Source organism: Tenebrio molitor, chromosome 9 (genome assembly GCF_963966145.1).
Source record: "Tenebrio molitor chromosome 9, icTenMoli1.1, whole genome shotgun sequence".
Lineage (NCBI taxonomy): Eukaryota > Metazoa > Arthropoda > Insecta > Coleoptera > Tenebrionidae > Tenebrio > Tenebrio molitor.
The window spans coordinates 19,509,454-19,531,649 of record NC_091054.1 but is presented as its reverse complement, the minus strand read 5'-3'; positions in this window follow the sequence as shown (position 1 = coordinate 19,531,649).

Genomic DNA, 22,196 nt, shown 5'->3' with positions numbered 1-22,196 from the left:
TAAACGTCGTTGTGAATCAGGTATTGAAAGGTTTAATTTATTAAGAGAATAATAATATGTTACTTTGCAAGTGAAAGAATTGTTTTTTAAAAGGAAAAATTTAAATATGTACCTACTTTATACTCGTACGCTTCTCATTTTGATATGTACAATGAAAATTAAACTGCAATACAAAACCGACAAGATACTGACATGGAAACAGTCACACTCGGAGATTTTTTTTTGCAAAATAACGCCAGGTTTCAATAACCTGTTGGGACCAAGGCTGTTCCATTATACTAAAAAGTAACTATCAATGCAAAATTGGAAATGTTTATGTTTACAACACATATAGATACGAAGCGAAGCACTGTTCCAGTTAATGCAGAATTGTAAATTACACATTATCCTTCATGTGTGCATTAGTAGGCTTACAAAAAATTTGGTTGAAGTTGAACAGATACCTAGTTGTTCAACAAACTCATTGGTAAAGCTTTTTTGTCAGAATGGATAACAATGAGCATCAGGCAGTTCTAAAATATTTTGTTAAAAAGGACAGCCTCAAAGTTTATTATTATTAAGATAACTGCCTTGGACCTTACAGCCAAATTCCCAATGGCGAGACAGTATTTCTAAGGGCATGGAATAAATCTGGTATAATGTGATAAAAAAGAAAGCAAAATAGAGCAGACGTTGTAAATTATCGGTCATGTCGTAGAGGAATTCTATGCAAATAAGCTTTCAATGCATGGGCGTAAATAAATCATACCTTATCGTTGAATTATAATTGTCCATTTTATTATTATTATCTGATAATGGAGAAAATTTATAAAATAAACAAGAACAACATTTTACATTCGTAAGAATGCATAATTTACCAGCTTTATTGCGACGCCACTGGTAAGCAGATTTTTCACTGGAATGTCAAAGAAACATTTCTTTGTTGACATCAACGATGCGCTGTTAACCTGGAAAACAACTTTTCAATTTCGGTAAGGTTTACAGACGTTTACTGTTGTAAGCAACAATTATCACAGAATAAGTGGTAAAATGTATTTTACCATTGAAGATAAAGCATTAATTATTAATAATGAATTAATAATAGATTTTTCGAGAGGTGTGCAATATGCAACCAATAAAACGACATAGGAAGTATAATTATGGGTACGACCCAAACCAAGATAAACGATAAAACAAAAGTTGTCAACAGAGAAGCAGATGTTATTGGACTAATAAAGGTACACCATTTTCCAAATGGTGCACACATTGAGCTTTGCATTAAAATATTTTTTAGTTAATTTGCTTTTTTCTTATTATTTTGTTGTTATCTACTATTTATTGCAATGCAATTTTTGAATAAAAATTCAAATAAAACAATTGCTTAATAAAAAAAGAATATTTTATTCAAAAAATAGAATTTACTGCAAAACTGCTGGAAATAGACACACACAATGTTAATAAAACTGGCCTTAAAATTTAAATTTACATTTATATCTAGGTAGTATCAGAAATGGTGGTCTTCGACATTTTGTTATTTTCAATTTTGAAACATTGTAGGCGTATGAAACAAAACAAAAATGCCAGTAATGGCGAAGAAGATCGGCCAAACCTTTAGGAATTCAACAAAAAAAAAAATCAATTATGTATTTATTTCCAATGGTTCAGGAGTTATACATTTTTTAATGAAGCCCTGCAACACCGCTCTTTCGTGAAAAAGATGACAGGCCAAAAACGATGACAGATAAGTGTTGGAAAAAGGCCTTTCTAAACTCAAATTTACGTACAATCCAAATTTGAAATCAAAGTGGGACCTTTCCTTTTAAAAAAACAAAGATGGCGTCGATTTGCGGTATTTCCGGGAGTGTTGCCATTTTGAAAATATTTTATTTAAACTTGGATTATAGTCAGCTATAGTTTGTCCAGCGAGAGTTTGGTTGACATAAAAATCACTAAATTCTACCTAGAGAAAGTAGTACTATCGCGGCCAAAACCTTATTTTTTACTAGTGTCAAAATTATTTTAATGTATCAGTGTCATACGGGTGGGGTAAATCCCAGCTGCGGAGGCAGGGTTCAAAAGCAAAAGATCAACATGGTCACGGTTTAAACAACCTTCAGAAGCAAGTAAGACGATTCTATATTGATCAAAAACTGAAGGTGCCATATTTTTGACAACAGTAATTTGAAATTGTCATGTATATTGACATTAATACTTGATTTACATTTGAAGTGTCAAAAAGTGACGACCAAAGTATTTTGGCCGCGATAGTACAGTTGCGGCCCCTACAAACTCAGACAGTGTGACAAATAAAAAATGTTGGCTGTGTAACATGGTCCTAAAATTGAAGTTTATAAAATGTCACCCAACTGAAAGAAAGTCAGTGGCGTATAAAATAAAGAATTTGAAAAATTGAACAAATCAAATACAATAAAGTTAATATTTTATTGTATCACCGTTACCATCTATGACCATTTGGAGTCTCCTCGGCATTGACAGAACTGTGCGTTGTACACAATCCACAGATATTTGCTCCCATGTATCCGAGATACTTTGAATTAATTCTTGACGATTTTGGGGCAAGATCTTAGTATTAATTTCTTTGGCCATGATACCCCAAATATTTTCGATGGGGTTGAGGTCTGGGCTTCTCGCTGGCCAGTCTAATGTGGTTACTTCATTAGTTTGCAAAAAATCTCTTATTAGATGCGCTGTATGAATAGGGCAATTATCCTGTTGGAATACAAAATTATTTCCAAAAATGGGTAGAACTGAAGGTAACAGTGCTTGCTCCAGAATATCTCTATAAACTAAAGCTGTCAATCGTTCTTCCACTATAACACATTCCCGTTCCACGGGAACTCACCCACCCCCAAACATTCACAGAAAAACGTCCACTACGCTTAATTTTATGAACATATTGTTCAGAAAATCGTTCACCAACTGGTCTATAAACACGAACCCGTCCATTACTGCATGATTGAAAAGTTTTTTCATCTGAAAAGACTACGTTTTCCCAAAAGTTGACATTGTTTATATGTTGAAAGGCGAAACGCAGTCTTTCTTCTTTATTTGCTACTGACAAAAATATCTTATTGGCCGCGCTTCGATTTCGTAGTTCACTCTCTTTTATTCTTTTTCGACTGGTTCTTATGGAACCAGGAAAATTGGTTTCCACTTTTGCTCTTATTGCGGTACTAAAAGGGTGCTCCCTTAGAAAATTAACTAAACGCATATCTTCACCAGGGTTTGATATTCTCTGCCGCTCTGAAAGAGTTTACGACATTTTAAGATCATCTCGTAAGATTAGCAAAATACCTACATTGTCGTTTTCTTCTAATAATTCCAGTTTCCTCAATTTTTCGTTTTGCCAAAAGTACCGTGTTTTTATCAACGTTTATTTCATTTGCGATGTGCCTAATGCTCATACCGTCCTCTGGTCTAGTTCTAATTATCGACTTTTGCAGTTCGTTTAATTGAGGCATTGTAAAAATTGTGCACGCTTCTGACTTACAAAAAACTGACACTGACATTGCCATACCGGATAAAAGTCAAATGTACACATTACAAATTTTTTGAATTTGGCAGAATGTGTCAAAAGCCGGTGTCTGAGTTTGTAGGGGCCGCAATTGTACCTACCGCACATAAAATTTGAAATATATCCTTTAAGCAGTAACATTTTTGCCCTGAAATTATGCTCTAATTAATGTATTCTAGTGCATTTTGTAGTGTTGGGTTAATTTAATAAAATTTAAAATCTCCCAATCTCTCGCTGGACGAAGTTTACCAATTGTCATGTTAATACGATTTTGGAAAATCAGAAAGTTTCTAACGAACGGGCTACGTGAATCACCCTGTATAAGATTTAAAAATCATTGAAGTGTATTCAAATAGGAGTATGTATTTGTGTTATTATTATAACAAGCATACATACCGGGTGTAGAATTGGTTTACGAGACATAGGATTTTACATGTAAAAATAAAGAGTTTCAATTATTGGCTCCCGTAACAATTCTATGGCAAAATAGTTAAAATGAAAGTTAGAGAGAATTAAAATTACTGTCTAATTTCAATCTTAGTTTTATTCTAACATCTTGTGGTACTGAAAGAAAGGCAAGAAAAGAGTTAACACAAAAATACTAAAAAGTACTTCTAGGCATGAAATTATATTTTCTTTCTTTAAATGGTATTATGGAGGATCTTCTTTAAGAAATTTCCAAGCAACATTTGCTTCAGGTTTCCCAGACCGACCAATTTCAGCCATAGAAACAATTCGAAGAATTGGAACATTTAATGGAAGATACCTTTTCATTCGTCCTGTACTCCTGTACGAGTTTATTTGAAGGGCAGATCAAAAGAAAATTAAATAATAGTGAAACCACCCGACAAATAATTTTAGAAGTCAAATTTCATTGCTAGTACTGCTTTTTAGTATTTTTGTCTTAACTCCTTTCTTGCTTTTCTTTCAGTACCACAAGATGTTAGAAAAAAACAAAGAGTGGAATTAGACAGTACTTTTAATTCTCTCTAACTTTCATTTTAACCATTTTGCCATAAAATTATTAGGGGAGCCAATAATTGGATCTCCTTATTTTTACATGTAAAATCCTATGTCTCGTAAACCAATTCTACACCCGGTATGTAGATAAGACACCAAAAGACAAAGGACCAAACTTGATGTTTGTGGAACTTCAGATGACAAAGTAATATTTTCATACTATCGCAGCATACAAATTGTCTTTTATTGCCCAAATATGCCCTGAAAAACTTTCATAAAAGATCACTGCAAAAATCAGAATTTAAAATAAAATAAAATTTTAATAGTATATTATTATACGAGTTTAATAAGACGCTTTATTATCACATGAGTGTGTTAATGGAATAAATGTGATAATATTTATCTACTTTTCTTTACTAATTCCTAAAATTTCAGCTGTTCAAGTTTTCATATTAGACTAGGGACTTTCGCGTGAGTTGGTAACAGACATTTTTCACAAAAATGTAAGGTTATTTTACTAAATTTACTTCGTAGTTTCACTGGTTACCTTGACGTCTGACGTCAAACGGCTGATTTTACCAATATAACAAAAGCTAAAAGTTACCAAAAACAGTTTAATAATATGATTCATTATTAAACTGTTTTCAGTATAATAATGAGCCCATTTGTAACGCAAAGTAGATAAAATAAATTAAAAACAACTAGGTATCTTTCAAGAGTTTGCTCGTTTCACTGTCATGTTCAAATACAATATAGTGATACAGTAGCAGAGGAAAAAAAATGTGTGGAATTTATTGTCACTACTCTATTAGTACTAGTAGCTTAAATTTCAGTAAATATTTGAAGAAAAATTAACGTTCGTAATTGGATTACCATATTTTTGTCAATGTTCGTGGCTTAAAATTGTCAATATCTTTTCGAAGTCGTAGTAAACTACCATCATTTGAAAACAACTCCATCAGTCGTAATCTCGTATTGGACAGATTAATTCAGAATGATATACAGCGTCGCTAAAAACTATGGATATATGGGTGTTCTTTTAAACTCCTCCTCAATGTTTTGCGTCGAAGAGTCGATTGTGAACACACTACTCGTCAGTCTGCAGAATAGAAACATAAACAATTAAACAACGCAAAAAGTGAGGTTAGATTTAAACATCTGATCTGTGATCCGCAATCTGATAAACCTAATAAACCATTTTCAAAATATTTAGCTGTTTCCATATTTTATGTACCTACAGTGTGATTGGAAAAGAATGAGGACAAGTTGAATTTGGCGCCTAGTGAATAATTTATCATGTTGGTAACAAGTAGTGACAGCAAAAATAAAGTCTGACATGATCATGGGCGTATCTAGTGGGGAATTGGAAATTGGTGAACCCCCCCTAAAATTAAATATTAAATGAATAAATTTATTTTATAAAACGTTTGTAATATGTATAGCTGTTTGTTTTTAAAAGATTAAAACAGTAAAGTCACAACAAGAACACGAGAAAATTTAAATATTATTTATTATTACATATTTAAATATTAATCTTTTACAAATAAATCTTGTTCGATGTGCCCACAATTATTGAGCAAAGTCATATTCACTCTTTTTTTCATATTATTAAATACTCGTTGAAGGGTATGCTGGTCAATGTTGTTTATTTCTTCCACAATGATTGCTTGCAACTCTTCTAATGTGTGAATTCTATTTCGAAAAACCTCTGTTTTTAAACTGCCAAACAGATAAAAATCTAACGGAGTCAAGTCGGGTGAACGAGGTGGCCAACGATCTCTCCTCACTAATCTGTCATCAACTGATAAATTTCTTTTATCTAATCCCGTGGGATAAATGACACTTATCCCACTCATTTGAGTGGAATAAGGAACTTCATTACCGGACGCATTGCATTACTCCACTCAGTGGGATAAGTGAGCTTCATTACCCCACTCAGTGGGATAAGTAAGTCATTATTCCACTGAGTGGTGTAATGAAACTGGCGGAAATAAATTAGATTTACCTTTTTTTTTTTAATTCGGGGCGGTCTTAGATAAAATTTTGTACATAACACGTGGGCTAAAGCATATTACAGGAAACTCGTGTGATTACAGATGAACTCGGGCTAACGCCCTCGTCATCTGCAATCTTCACACTCGAATCCTGTAATATTGCTTTTATCTAACTAATTGTGTAAATAACTATTATCCAACTCACCTAATAAGTAGCAAGACAGGTCAGTAGTAGTTCTGATAAGAACTGTTTTTAATTATAAGAATGTAAACGTATAACGAAAAGGAAACAAAACTAAAACGCAATCATACCGCAATCAAAACAATGCGTTAACGGACGCCTATGGATAAATCTTGACAGCTATGTTCTTTTGAAGCAAAACTGCCACACACAAAACATGAAACGCACTATAATTTAAGGCGTCAAATTCAACTTGTCCTCATTCTTTTCCAATCACACTGTATAGTCCAGTCAATATAAACATTCGACCTTGCAAAAGGTCATGTAGTTCTGAATTTTTAATATGTTCTTTGGACCCCAGCCAAGAGTAAAAAACCAAATTGGCAGCTTCGAAAGACTTGTCCGCGCTGCGTGGTAGCCGAAGAACAGCAAAATTTTCGCACTATTTTAAGATTTTGCTCAATATCTCTTAAGATATGAGTCCAACAGAAAAAGTTGAAGTTATCTTTTTTAAACTAGATTAAATTCACTTCAGTGTCAGGCCTAAGCAAATTTTGTGCGTCCAGCAGTTTCCGAGATACAGCTCTTCAAAAATTGGGTATTTTTTCCAAGAAGTGAAATTTTTTTTGTTTATTTCTCTTTTTTTATTAAATATCGTCAAAAATACTGGCCCCATGAGAAAAGTCAAGGGCAATGAACTTGAAGCCTATTTATTTAGCTTTAAACTGAGGTCTGATGGGCAGCTGCAGGTCCAATGCTTCACTAAAAAGTGGCATATAATCGAAAACCTCGAAAAAGGGAATTTGGGAAAAATATATGAAAACAAGTTTTTCTTCAAACGTCCGTAAATTATGACATTATCCTGCTGCATTGATAATGCCAAAGTGTCAATTCATTGTCATGGCATCTAACGAGCTGACGAGCGGCAGATAAAGTTATTATCTCCGCTGAGGGCGTCCGTGAAGTTATTATCTCCGCTGATGAGCGGCAGTAAAGTAAACTAGCTAAATCATTTGAAATTCTAACGTGGTTTCTTATTCTTAACATGTTGTAATGATTTGAATACATTACTTTTTCCGCCAAATATTTGAACCTGCGCAAAACGGTAACAAATGTGGTCGTGATCGTCATCGAATCGGAGGAGCCCTACGTTGTGATTTTCTTTTGGCGGAAAAAGGTTCGGAATGCAAACGGTGAGGGTTCCAGTTGGAAGAGTGCCGCAAATAAAATACACATGTGAGGGACGCAAAATACCTTTTATTAAAAATGCCTGTAATAACTTTGATGAAAAAGAAATTGAAACGAATACAAAGGACAGAAATTAAGTTTAACGAAATACAAGAAATTAACTAGTTGAGTACATCACAAAGGTAAACGACAAGATGAATGCAACAATATTTAAAATAACAGAAAAACGGGCACATGACAGACAAAATGACAGTTAAAGCTTGCAAAACAAGTAAACAAATTATGGTGCAGTTATTACAGACAGGGACGGATGAAAAACCCTCTTCAAAAACCGTATCCCAGGTGTTACTCATATTTTACAATTCGATTAATGACAAAACAATGTTTAATTTGGAACTACGCGGTCAAGGTACGCCAACGGGAGCTTAGAGCTGGAGGTAACAAACTTTCGGCCGCGAGGGGACTCAGAAGAATAATCTGAATCAATTTGAGAGCAAGCGACGTTTATAGATATTCGGGGTATTAATGAACGTCAGACTATTTCGCCGACCAAGTAAAAGTGACAGAGCGACTCGGGGTTGTACGATTAGCATCACTAAACAGCATAAGCGAATATTTAGCTCCACCGTCCCCAACCAACCGTTTCCCGACAAGCCCCCGAAATCTCTATAACCTCGACGGAAGCTTCACGAAAACATCCCGCCGCCGCATAAGCGAAGACCTAGGTCCGCCTCCGCTAACGGCTTTAAATAACCGTAGCTTCCACAGAAATTTGACTAAACAACCTCCCGACTTCCTGATTGTCACCTAGCTCCCATGGGGGCGCACTTACAACATTTTACTTTACCCTTTCCGAAATCTAGCAACAACACAAAGAAAAAAAAACGAGTTTAATTCAATCGAACAAAGCGTAACATTAAACGATGAGAAAATCCAGCAAAACAAAGCGCAACATTAAACAATGATAAAATAAGCAAAACAAAACGCAACATTAAACAAGGATAACATAAGCAAAACAAAACGCAACCTTAAACAATGAGGAAATAAAAGAGAACAAAACGCGAAGTTAAATAACGATAAAATAAAAAAATGCTTTAAACAGGAATACAATACTCGCTGGCAATACTAAACAAAAATATGGCGGGTCGAGTGCCGTTAAAAAATGTTAGTGAAAGAAAAACAAAATGGACGCACGCGGTCCGGACGACGGCTACTAATTTCCGAAATTACAAGATTGCAAAAAAATGAACCTCCCGGGAGAAACTTAGGGATAACGCTTAAAATTAACAAATGGGCGCTTCTTAAAGAAACAGCATGCAACAAAATGAAATCTACAACATACCCTTACCACGTGGTCCTGGTCCCAAAAACAAAAACAACGGACAACGAACGTGAGATAAATAATTACCCGTGTGGATAAAAAAGAAACTGCCGGATTCTTCACGGGGACACAAAATATCTACTCGGGACGGTAGTGTAATTGGTTCGGATTTAACTTAACAAATTTGAGAAACTTGGATCGCTCTTCGCAAGGTGTGTTCGTTTCGAAAAACTAAACAAAAGTGGCCTACCTCCTTCAACCACCGCGCGAGAGCCCGCTTCAACCCCCGCTATATTTCCGCTCGCAGACCCCTTAGTTCCTAGTCTAGCCGCTAGTACCTTCACATTTGGCGCGCTGTTGTTGCGGTACCGGAAATTTAAATTTAAATTTTTAAACTGGGTCACTACAATGTCTTAAATAATTTGTTATGAAGGTTTGAAGAAAAAATAGTATATGTTATTCGGAGCAAAAATGGTTTTATGTACTTTGGCTGATTTGTCTGCATCACTGCGTTCGGCAGCCAATCTACCAGCCGCAGCACATAAAACTTCATTTTTGCTCCTCGTAACATAATATACTATTTCAGCGCATCAAACATCACGTATAGGGCCTAAACCGATCAAATAAGTTATTTTAACGTAATTTAGTATGTGTGGTTAACAACTTGAAGGGAGTCTGTGAAGTCGGTGGAGAAATACTGCCCTCAGCGCCAGACTTGTTCTGATTGTATGGAAAATCATCAACTACCCCAAGTATGCTCCTTTGGAACGGGTTCATTAAGCAGGTGATAAGTGGTCTTGATTTTTATGGCTCAAAAATTATTTTCCTCTCATTTATCTGCACCCCACCTACTGATTACGATACAGTGTTCATATCACCTTTTGGAGCCAGTGAGAGAAGTAAAGGTCATTTTCAAAAAACCTGCCTCGTTACTTTTGATTAACCACTGTTCTTTAAGGCCAGAGATATTGTTGAGGGTGGCCAACACTCTGAGTTAAGCTGCGTGGTTGTGAGGCTTGGAGAGTTCCATCTCCTCATGTCATTCATGGGTTGTATCGGTGCAATAATGGCAGGGAGTTGCTTGAAGGCGCTATTTATGACTATTTATACAGATCACAGGCCTGGACAAGATGCTGAATGGTCATGCCTATTCACGAGCTGTACGAGCACACATTTTGACTAATCTGATATTGGCTGGCATTATTTTGAGAGAGTGAGAGTGAGAGGTCTCTCATCTTGTTTGTAAAGGAAAATAGGACTTACCAAAGCCTAAGAACCAAATTCAAAACTGCATTGCATAATTTGGAAGGTAATCAAAGCTGTGGGACCAATATTTTCACACGTCTACTCCCGTAAAACTATTCATCCAGGCAGAGCGTCAGGGTGATTAAGAACCTTCACCTGTATACTATCGATAAAATGTTACCTTATTTTCATTCAGTTGGTCACTATTTCTTCACAAAGAGTGCCCACTTATATTTGCAAGATATGATGGCTCTAGTACAGCGGATGGATCCGACTCAGCTTAAAATATTCATAGAACAAAATTTTACAATCCGCCGATCCGATAAATTTTGGCCCGGCCTATGGTCAGATTTGATTGCTGATGTGGTTTATGAAAAGCTACGGTGGATTGGCACATGTGCGTGGAATCTCCAGCAGTGAGCTAGCACAGTTTACCGTAAAAATGGGATTCATGATAAACATACTTGTATATGTCAGGATATGTACCCGCCGCAGCTTAAATTAAAGCGCGCCAATGAATGAGAGGAAAATAATTCTTGGTCGATCAAAATCAAGACCACTTGTCACCTGCTCCATGAACTCGTTCCAAACGAGCATACTTGGGGTCTTCGATGATTTTCCATACAATCAAAACCAGAACAAGTCTGGCGCTGAGGGCAGTATTTCTCCACCAACTTGACAAACTTTCTTCAAGTTGTTAACCACACATACTAAATTACGTTAAAATAACTTATTTGATCGGTTTAGGCCCTATACGTGATGTTTGATGCGCTGAAAACTTGTTTTCATTTATTTTTCCCAAATTCCATCTTTCGAGGTTTTCGGTTATATGCCACTTTTTAGAGAAGCATTGGACCTGCAGCTGCCCGTCAGATATCAATTTAAAGCTAAATAAATACACTTCAAGTTCATTGCCCATGACCTTTCCCATGTGGCGAGTATGTTTGACTATATTTAATAAAATAAGATACGTAAACAAAAAAATTTCACTTCTTGGAAAATATATCCAATTTTTGAAGAGCTCTATCTCGGAAACTGCTGCATGCACAAAGTTCGCTTGGACCTCAAACTGTAGCGAATTTAATCTAGTTTAAAAAAGGTAACTTCAACTTTTTCTGTGAGACTCATATCTTAGGAGATATTGAGCAAAAACTGAAAATAGTGCAAAAATTTTGCTGTTCCTTGGCCTACCACGCAGCGCGCACAAGTCTCTCGAAGTTGCAAATTTGGTGTTTTACTCTTGGCTGAGATCCAAACAACATATTAAAAAATCAGAACTACATGACCTTTTGCAAGGTCGGATCTTTTTTTATGTTTATATTGACTGGACTAGTACTTAAGTAATACTTGCTAACCCACTTTAGAATGACTTCTGGGTTATCCCGACGCGATCTCTAATGGAGGAGGATCTAGAGCACGGGGTGAATTTTGTCATCCACCCGGTACATCTTATCTTACAAAAAAGATCGTAGTCTATTTCAACCACAAATTAATAATAAATTTAATGTGCCTCTGCAGAGCATTACGTTTCACTCGAGGGAATAGGCAAACGTACGTCTGTGGTAATATCCAAATTTCATGAATCGCCGCAGTACCGATTATTATCACATTTGTAGCGATATTTGCTCGAGATTAACCCAGACCCTTAATAAAATACTAACATGCGAAATAATTGTAATAAAATTGCCGGCTGTTCAATAAAGACTCGCGTGACGTTCATAACTTTTGTCAATATCGTGCTGACGTTCTATAGTTTTTTAATGAAATATGCAGCGAGTTTGGAGTTGTTCAAACATCCCGTACGCCTTTATTTATTTATCGTAACACTCTGTCTTACAAAACGATACGGTTACGTTCTGATAGACGATACAGATAGAATATGGTCGATAGGGAGTTATTCATGTTGGCAGTTTGTAAACTTTGACGTCTAACTGAATAAAGAAAATTGTTCTTTTTGAATTTAAATTAAGTACTTATTTCTCTTGGTAGATTTACAAGACATGTGAATACTTAGATCGAAAAGCGTTGTTGGCTTCCGTTTCTGGCGTAAAAGTACTCGATCAGGTTATATATTCAATTTGGCAATTAAAAATTTATGGATAATGTGCGCAGACATCAACTGATGTCGTTCAAAATTCATGAGATTACTCCCTCGACACAAATGAAATAATATTAAATTAAACTATTGTTTTTATTTGATTGAATTCGCTCCACTATTAATCACGATAAACAAATAAACTATTCATCATTTTTACTCGAAGAAAAATTAAATAGAGCGAACAAGAACTACTGGAAAAAAATCTCGTACACAAGTGCGAGCACATATCCAAATGAGGTAAGTCCATTCAAAAATCAAAAAACCACCACCTGTTGCTTTAGGTTGGTAAAATTTAAAAAACCCTAGGTACTTAGATATTTTTTCATACTATGTTGGTAACTATAAATTATGACATTTATTTGATTCAAAATAAAATTCAATTGCTTTGAATTTCGTTCATATTGTTTTATTAGCAGCACGTTTCATTTATTTATTGATTCTTATTATTTTTACTTAAACATGCCCAGAAAAACAAGACACTTAATAAACATTTAACCTCAAAATTACAAGTCTCACCAAATTTTACACTACAGTGTTGCCGATAGTAATTATCGAGGAAAATGCGACGTTGGTGGTTTTTTAATTTTTGAATGGACTTTAGTTATTTTTGAACTCACTAACTTCAAAACGACATTTCGCAAACGCAACAGTTAACCGCGAACGTAGATTTCGCGCACTAGTGCTTCAAAATCATCCAAAAAACATTGGCCTTTTTGAGCATTCTGAAAATAATTTGACTTGATAATAATAATGTTGGATGTTGAAAATTTCGAAAGAATAAAAATAAATCGTTATTAATTTGATTGACACTTGGGCAAACGCCATCTATTCGCTAATTTGGAAACTACATATTGGAAATAATTTTAAAATGCTAATGTATGTTTCAAAATAGTATATTAAAAAACAAGTTTCATAAAACCAGTCTTGAAGCACGAATTCAAGTTTAAAAAACGAGTGTCGTAGCTACGAATTATTTTAAAGAATGAGTGCTTCAATGTCTTATGAAACGAGTTTTTTTACACTATTTTTTGTAATTTGCCCTTTTTAAGCCGTTTTTAAACAAAAATGTTTACTTTAATCGATTTAGCGATTTTTGGGGCGGTTGGTAATGTCTTAATTTCAAAGTAAAAATTTGATCTAGTCGACTTTTGTTTTATCCAAATTCGGTTACAAAACACGAATATGGAAGATAATCAAGATAATCTTGCATGTACGCCCCTTGAAATACGTGAAATTGCTAAAAATACGGTCAAATTTTTCCACTGGACACTTCCTGTTCTTGACACATTTTCTAATTTAAACTGACATGCATGACTAAATAATTCCGCATCAAGCTTTGCCAACCTAAAAATGTTCGTAAAATGTTCCGTGAATTAATGGCTATAATGACATCGCAAATGATGACGTCGCGTTCGTTAATACGAGTATGGCTGTTAGAGAATCAAAATGGAGGTAAATTACAAAAAATATTGTACAAACGTCGATGCACGAAGACGTATTCAGCACATTCGCGCTAATGAAGCACTCGCTCCTTCGTCGCTTGTGCCTCAAATAATGCGCTCATGTGCGAAAAATGTCTTCTTGCACTCGGTTCGTAAATAACTATTATTATACGAGTTTTATAAGACACCATTTTGTCGCATGCGTTTTTTAGAGCACGAGTAGCGCAGCGGCGAGTGCTATAAAGCAAACAAGTGCGACAAAATGGCTTATAAACCGAGTATAATACATTTTTTCTATTTTGCCCCTTAAATTTAAAAAAAGTTCAAAACATAATGCTAGGAAAATTATATTTGGCAAATATAAGGGTTGGTAACGCTGGTAAATTGACGAACGATTGTTTTGAATTTAAAGTGTCGTGAAATGCAGTGATCACGTAGCAACAACTCACTATGAGTCACTACCAACATTAAAAATTTAAATAAATGTTCCTGAAACGCGTATCAAAAAGAGCTCCTTTTCGAAACCCGTTTGAGTGTTATACTGACTGTGTTATAGGTGAAATTTTCGGTTCAAATTTCGCTTTTGCAGCAAACTTGACGTCATTGGTAAAATACATTCACGTTGTTTTGGCATAATGGGAGGCCATGGTAGTAAAGCTGTCTGTTGAATTAGGTTATTAATTTATGTTTTTCTAAGTTTGAGGTTATAAATAGAGTCAATGTCTAGTGCATTGTTGTCAGTTTTACTAGTCTGCAATAGAAGAATACTCAGACATCGCGGGAACGGGGAAATTCACTAACATATTATGTTCATTTTGATAGGTCCGCATGTCAGACACTTTAGTGACGCACTATACGGATTACGGATCACGGATCAGCTGTTTAAATCTTACGTTTTTACATGAGTGGTGCGTTCACCATCGACTCTTCAACGCCAATTTTGAGGATATATTTAAATGAACGCACGATATTTTAGTGAGTTGATGTTGCCGGCAACTTTTAAACATTTCCGTTTCAGATTTTTGGAAATACACGACCGGAAAATGTTGCATTATATTAAAGTTCTCTTCAGCATAACAAAATTGCTATTGACAATAATGTGAAATGAACGTTAGAAAGAAATGTAAAGACTAACAACTTATATACGTATTATGATTGAATGCTTTTTATTGACATTCAGAAAAATAAACTGGAAACTAGACGGATAAAGCGAGCCATTGGAAGAGGCTTGGTAAAATTTTGCAAACAATAGAAAGTATACAAAGATAAAATGAGATAAGATGAAAAAAATTTCCAAGCACACACAGGTTACAATAATTGTAAACTTATTTTGGCCCAAAAAAAATCCAAAGTTTTATTTAACACTCACGAAATCTTATCAAAAAGTCATTAACTGACAGTAGGAGATTGTTAAATGCTTAAATATCTTGATTAAGTAATTACGGCTAATCAGTAAGTAGTGAACCAAGGTTTTTGTTCCTAAAATATAAAATTCTGATATCAATCAACACGAAATGGTTTTGGTTATCACTTCAAGTGCCTAATTTGACTTAATGTGATCGACGTGTTAGATTAAATTGATCAACTACATATCTAAATGAATAGTAGACCGATGTTTCTTTTTTACATTTTGATTAACTCTCTAAATTGTGATGCAAAACTTTTTTAACATTGATTTAGTAAATGTCGTATTAATAATGTAATAATTTAAAATTTGCAACGTGCAAAAACAGAAACTTGCTAAAAGTGTGATTCTGGTAAAGCTTTTCATATCGTTCATATTGTGCTTAATTTGCTTGACCTACTACATGTAGCTTGTAAGAATTTCTTCACGGTCGAATCGATACAGTAGATTTTTCAAGATCCTATTTTTTCAACATATGTATTTAAAACTACATAATTTAAATTTGCAATAATCTTTTTCATCATTTCTCAGTAGATTACAAATTTCACGTTATTTACTCAGTTTTATTGCAATTTTTTTTAAGATCAATTGCCAAATGTTATCTATTATCGTATTTAAAATGCATTCACGTTGTTTTGACATAATGGGAGGCCATGGATATTTTTCATTTAATTTGGTAGTAAAGCTGTCTGTTGAATTAGGTTATGTTTTTGTAAATTTGAGGTTATAAACAGCGTCAATGTCTAGTGCATTGTTGCCAGTTTTACAATAGAATAATAGTTTGCAATAGAAGAATACTCAGACATCGCGGAAAATTCAGCAACATGTTACTTTCATTTTGATAGGTCCGCATGTCAGGCACTTTAGTGACGAAACTCAGACAGTGTCTCCACGCTAAAAAAATAAATCATAGCCTCCCATTATGCCAAAACAACGTGAACGGTATTTAGGTATATTATTGTTTCTACTGTTTCTACTGTTCATCCCAAGAACATAAATCAACAGCGCCGAACAAGATACATATCCTGTAATTACTTTTTCAGAAAATGTTCCCAACTTTTTTTTTCCTTTTGATTACGTATTGTTTCAAAGTCGCTTGACCTATCAAATTAAGCTAATAAAAACTTTGTCAACGAACTAAATCTGAGAGATCTCAAAATTTGAAAACATAATTTGTCCTAAAATAAGAGCACAGTTGTTAAAAATTACTATTGTTCCTCAAATTTATGTTATTCACGTAATAGGAGATGACTTAATTATTCCTTTATGAATACTAAACGACAAATATATGCTATTTAAAGTCTGTTTGGGGTTCCGAATACAAACTTGATAGAAATTAAATGGATTATACGTCATTCTAGTCTTTTAAGGCAATGAACGTTTACGGTCCTCCGCTGAATATTTATAGATTATTTAATATGCGAATCGAGACACGTCTTAAATTAAATATACAATTGAAAACCAACTTATTTTATAAACTGGTGCCAGAAAAACAATAAAAATATAAAAAATGTGTATGTGTTCTGCGTCTCTATTTCACCTTTCATTTATACTTCACGTAACAACTCACAACTTTTAATCTGTCTGTCGCAGGACCTGGGCAATTAGGGAGTTTTATAACTAAAATTTTCATCATTTTATTCGTACCCTCCAATTAATTTTATCGTGGTTTCATGTAATTTGACACAGATGGAGGACATACTGAATAATATCTTTTTTAGAAATTATGGACAGTCAATATGACTGAAAAATATAAAAAAGTCAAAAAAATTTTTTTCAAACCCACAAAATAGTTATTTTTCTATAATTGATTCAAAAAATTGAAATTCACGCATAGTTATCCGTGCATGAAGTGGGTCATTTTTTTACGTGTGTTTTTTTTGCATTGTTAGTAAGATCGAAACCATAGAAACCATACAAAACAGTGTGTGAAATGCGATTTCACGCACACGACTATTTCTGTGTTTCACTTCACGCACTGTTTTTTATTAGTTACCTAGCAACATGGTCACTGCATTTGAAGGAACTCTGAAGTTTCAATGCAGTGACCATGTTGCTAGGTAACTAATAAAAAACAGTGCGTGAAATGAAAAACAGAAATAGTCGTATGCGTGAACTTGCATTTCACACACTGTTTTGTATGGTTTCTATGGTTTCGATCTTACTAACAATGTAAAAAAAAAGACACGGTGTAAGAAAATGACCCACTTCATGCACAGATAACTATGCGTGAATTTCAATTTTTTGAATCAATTATAGAAAAACTTTTTTTTTTACATTTTTACATTTAACGTCTAAAATATTTAGCACCAAAATCACTCAAAAATTATTATGAAAGCTATCTTATACTGCAAAAGAAATAATATGTATTGAATTCATAACTTGGAGACAGGTAATTTTTGTAAAAAATCCCGAAACAGATCGATTTTTGTTTTCCCTTCCCACATTTTGGCGTATATGGTTTTTGCGTATCTGCTTCCGGAAGTTCGCAACCACCCCTAACGTTTTTTTTTCAAATGAAAGGGTATGCCAAGTGACACCTCGTTTGAAAGATTACTTAGCAAGGAATACAACGCACTATCTGTTTCCTGAATATTTTCAAAGCCTATGTGCTAAAAAATAAAAACCCATTTTATAAGTTGAAGCGTATTTAATGCAAGAAATGTTCAAAATGGATACCGTTTTTTTCTTGGCAAATTGCAAATCGGTAGTAACATGCATCCCTTACGTTTTGTAACATTTCCGGTGTGATTTGCCTCATTTCATGCCTAAAACCGAACAGTATTGAAAACCCTGAGCAACGTTCTCCGGGCGTAATCATCGTTGTAACGCCCTTGGTACATAAATAGCTATTACGTTTTATGTCGATTATCTCGCAAACTACTTTTGATCATAGGGTGCGATCAAAAATTACTCAGCTAAGGGACGGCTATGACCTTGACAGTGTCAATTTTAACGCAAAACTGGGTTTTACTTCAGAACATAAAAGATGCATCTTACTTTCGTAGTGGTGTTTTCAATAACGGAGAATGGACATACAGCGCTGTTGCTTATCTGAACGAGTTTCGGCAAAAAATTCCAAATTTAAATTGAAACAGGTATATGCAACCGAAAAAACTTCCACGCATTCCAGAGCATCTGTGAAAATACGTCCAAAATCTCAAAGTCTTCTTTGATCTAAATAATTGGTAGAATCAGCCTGAAAGTTTGTCGGTGGAATTGTGATACACCTGTATACAGGGTGTCTCATCTAAGACTTTCGAACCTAATATCTCGGTTATTTTCCAACTGATTTTTGTGAAATTTAAAATGCAGATATTTTATATGGTGAAGAGAGATTAATGCAATAACGCAAGTCTTAAAAACGTAATTTTTACATCCCCTTTTAAAATGTTGAATCACTTAAGATTTATATCAAAAAATTGATCGTAAATAAAAATGCTGTCAGGAGAAACTTGTCCTGGAAAGACGTTTGGTTTGCAAGAAAAAAGAAAAAAACTGTGTTAAACGTGGCTGCATATGCAAAAACGTAGACGCGTATGAAACAAACTTCCACTATCGTCGAATTTTGGTCAACCCTCTTCGCACAAACGCAGTTACATACCTGACGTTTATATTTCTAACCTTACAAACACTTACAAAGTGAAAGACAACATTATACTGGATGGTTAATAATTCTTCCATAAAGGACTTAAACACGATCGAGATACTAGCAAGGTAATTTAGTTCACGTACGCTTCCTTGGTCTTCAAATAAATTGACGACTCTCTGTACCTTAAATTTTGTAAAGCCTACATTTGTTCCACGAGAAAACGAACTGTCATTGAAGTTCTTACGACATTCTCCAAAGGCAAAACATTTTTTTCAACAATATTGAAATTTCTGCCGTTGAAGTTGAGTATTTTCAATAAATTTACATAATTTGACTTTTCGAATGAAACTTTTGACAAATTTTAAGGGGTGTACAAAATGTTGCTTAGCAACTTTTCATCAATTGTTTCAAAAGGTAACTGCTCAAAAAATACCTTCAAAATAATGTATAATCTTTTCGTTGAATCAGATAAGTGAATTAGTTAATAATTAATTTTCAATAAAGGGAACATGTGTTAAAATTACAATTTTTAACTTGAGGTAATTGTATTATTACTAATTGAATCTACGCCGTCTAAAATATCTGTATTTTAAATTTCATAAAAATCCGTTGGCAAATAACCGATATTAGGCTCGAAAATCTTAGCTGAGACACTCTGTATATATGTTACGGTAAGAGTTCAAAAAGAGTCGATGTGCACATCCATTGGCTTATGTGTACACTTGATTTCAAAACTTTCGCGTGCACCTATTTTTCGCTGTATTAAATCAGGGTTGTAATTAATCATCTCTGACATTTAAACTTTTGAAAAGTCAAAATGCCTCGACTGACAGAGCAAGACTAAGTTTTGATGCTTTCCAAATTAGAAGATGAGTGGTCTATAAGAAGGGTTGCTACTCATAAATCATAATAGGCTAAATAAAAGCACTGTTCTCCAATTAATAAGAAAAGAAGAGGTGGGAAAACATTTAATTGCTGTCAATGTCATCTTTAACCTAATCTCAAAATTACCCGTTCACACTGCTTAAATTTTGGAAAATCGTTGTTGCTTGATTTTGAATGTGTACGCGAAAGTTTTGAAAGCAAGTGTACATTGACCAGCAGAACCGGCCAATGTGGGTAAATTATCTCTTATATGCACTTTGATCGGTAATGTGCACAGTGTCCTAGTACAACGTGATCAAGAATGACTGAATCTGTTGATAACAATAATTTGAAGGATTTTGGTACCACTGTAATCTAAACGCATTTTCGGTTGTCAGCTTTGACAGAGTTGACAGGCGAATTTGATGTTTACCATCAAAGGGTCATTTTTGTAACAGCAAAACATACCCGACATAACCTATTTTTTTTTTTAATGTCGTGTCAAGTTAAAACATCCGGTCAGTACCAATTACGAAACAGAAAAACACCAATATTTTTCAATTGTTTCATTGCGTCTGCAATGAGTTGTCATTGTCGATCACCCTGTACTTCTGGAAAATGTTTATTCCACTACAATTTAGTAAACTGGAGCAGGCTTCAGCAGGTTTATTAATGTTAAGTACTTAACTAAAAATTAAATTGTTACCAAGATGTCAATACGATCAATTTCATAGAAATGTGCATCTAAGCAATCCATGAAAATCTAATTATCTGTTGGTATTAAAGGTAACTAATAACTTAGACTTTCAAAGTCGCTTGCCCTTGATTTTAATTTTTTAGTTTTGTTGCCCTTCCTTAGTGATATAACCATTATTTTGTTTCGTAGCACTTATTATTGCACTCAGTTGCACGTTAAATTTGTCCCTCATTGTTATTAAAACTAAAACAACCACCAATTGGTGGGTGCACATTCCATAGACAAATGAATACACTTCGTTATGGATTATTCTGCGTTGACTTTAGTTGTATACTCCGTACGCTGATAGATTGCACGTTTTTTTCACAGAAGATAGACACAGAGACATGTGTGGCGGGAATTAATCTGCAAGGCTACAACGGTTTTCTTTTAGTATTTTTCAGTGCGTTATGTTTTGGAACTAGAATTTAAAAACATGCAATCTATCAGCGTACGGACTATAGGTAAATGTGCACACAATCTATGTTTGAAAGGTGAATGTACGAAAACGACGACTGAAAAAGATTGCTATGCACATTTACTATCGAAACCGGTCATTATCAACTTTTTCCGGTAAATGTGTACATTCGCCCCCTTACGCACTATTCCTGTAACTACTATACCTACATACTATTAGATTCATTCACGCTAGATTGTTTTATTGGTATGCTTATAGCTGCAGGAGGCCTACATGGCGGAAAAGAATGTGTAAGAGGAACAAGCAATACATGAGAATATTTTCATTTTTACCATACGAAATGGTGTGGCAGTTGGTGAGTAGCTTGTGGTAAATGCCCGATCGATATGACATAAAGTGTGGGCTTGTACAGACGTCAAAACGTTGTTTATTTATAATCTACAGGTGACACCGCAAACTTGTACGAAATTAGAGCGAAAAAAGCCAGCGAAGTCGTGTTGTCAAGGATTCAGTAGAACAACTTTTTATGGTACAGGGCGGAGAATTGCCAAGGACAATGTTTTACAGTTGTCCTATTAACAGAACGTTGCTCATAAACAAATCAACAATCCTGCGTACAATTGAAGAGACGTCTGACACTACAGACAAGAGTTTTCACTCCAATTTGTAATCTTTAAATGATAGACGTAGCCAGCTAGCTATCTAAACTTATTCCAGATCGAAAACATATTTAAAAATGTCTCTATTGTAAATTTGTAAACAAGTGTGTGAATAAGAATGAACTTTTAATTAAATTTAAAATAAAGCAACTGTTTTTCAGCTTGTTATTGTTTTAACTGGTAGGATTAAAGGCAATTAAGATTTATTAAAAAAAATCTCAGCTTAAATTCGTTGTGCTATAAAAATGAACAAACTCATTTTCTTATTTTTGTCGTCTGAGTTTTTGGTTCTCTTTAACATGTAAACATTGAAATTAAATAAAGTAAGGTAAGAATACCTTGAAACCCGTCACTGTTATTCATTGTTTGTGTTTCGTTTTGGAGATGATAAACATTGATTTACTCGTGAGAGACAGTTATCAGATCGTGTCTTTAAATGTGATATTACACTCATCACAATTATTCTGTATGATCCTTGATGTTATCTCATTTTTGTCTCAAGAGTAAATCTTGTATGAGAATAGCGCGTTGTCGTCATATTGTCCCGATGTGTATCTCTGTAAAAATGAATCGATGAAA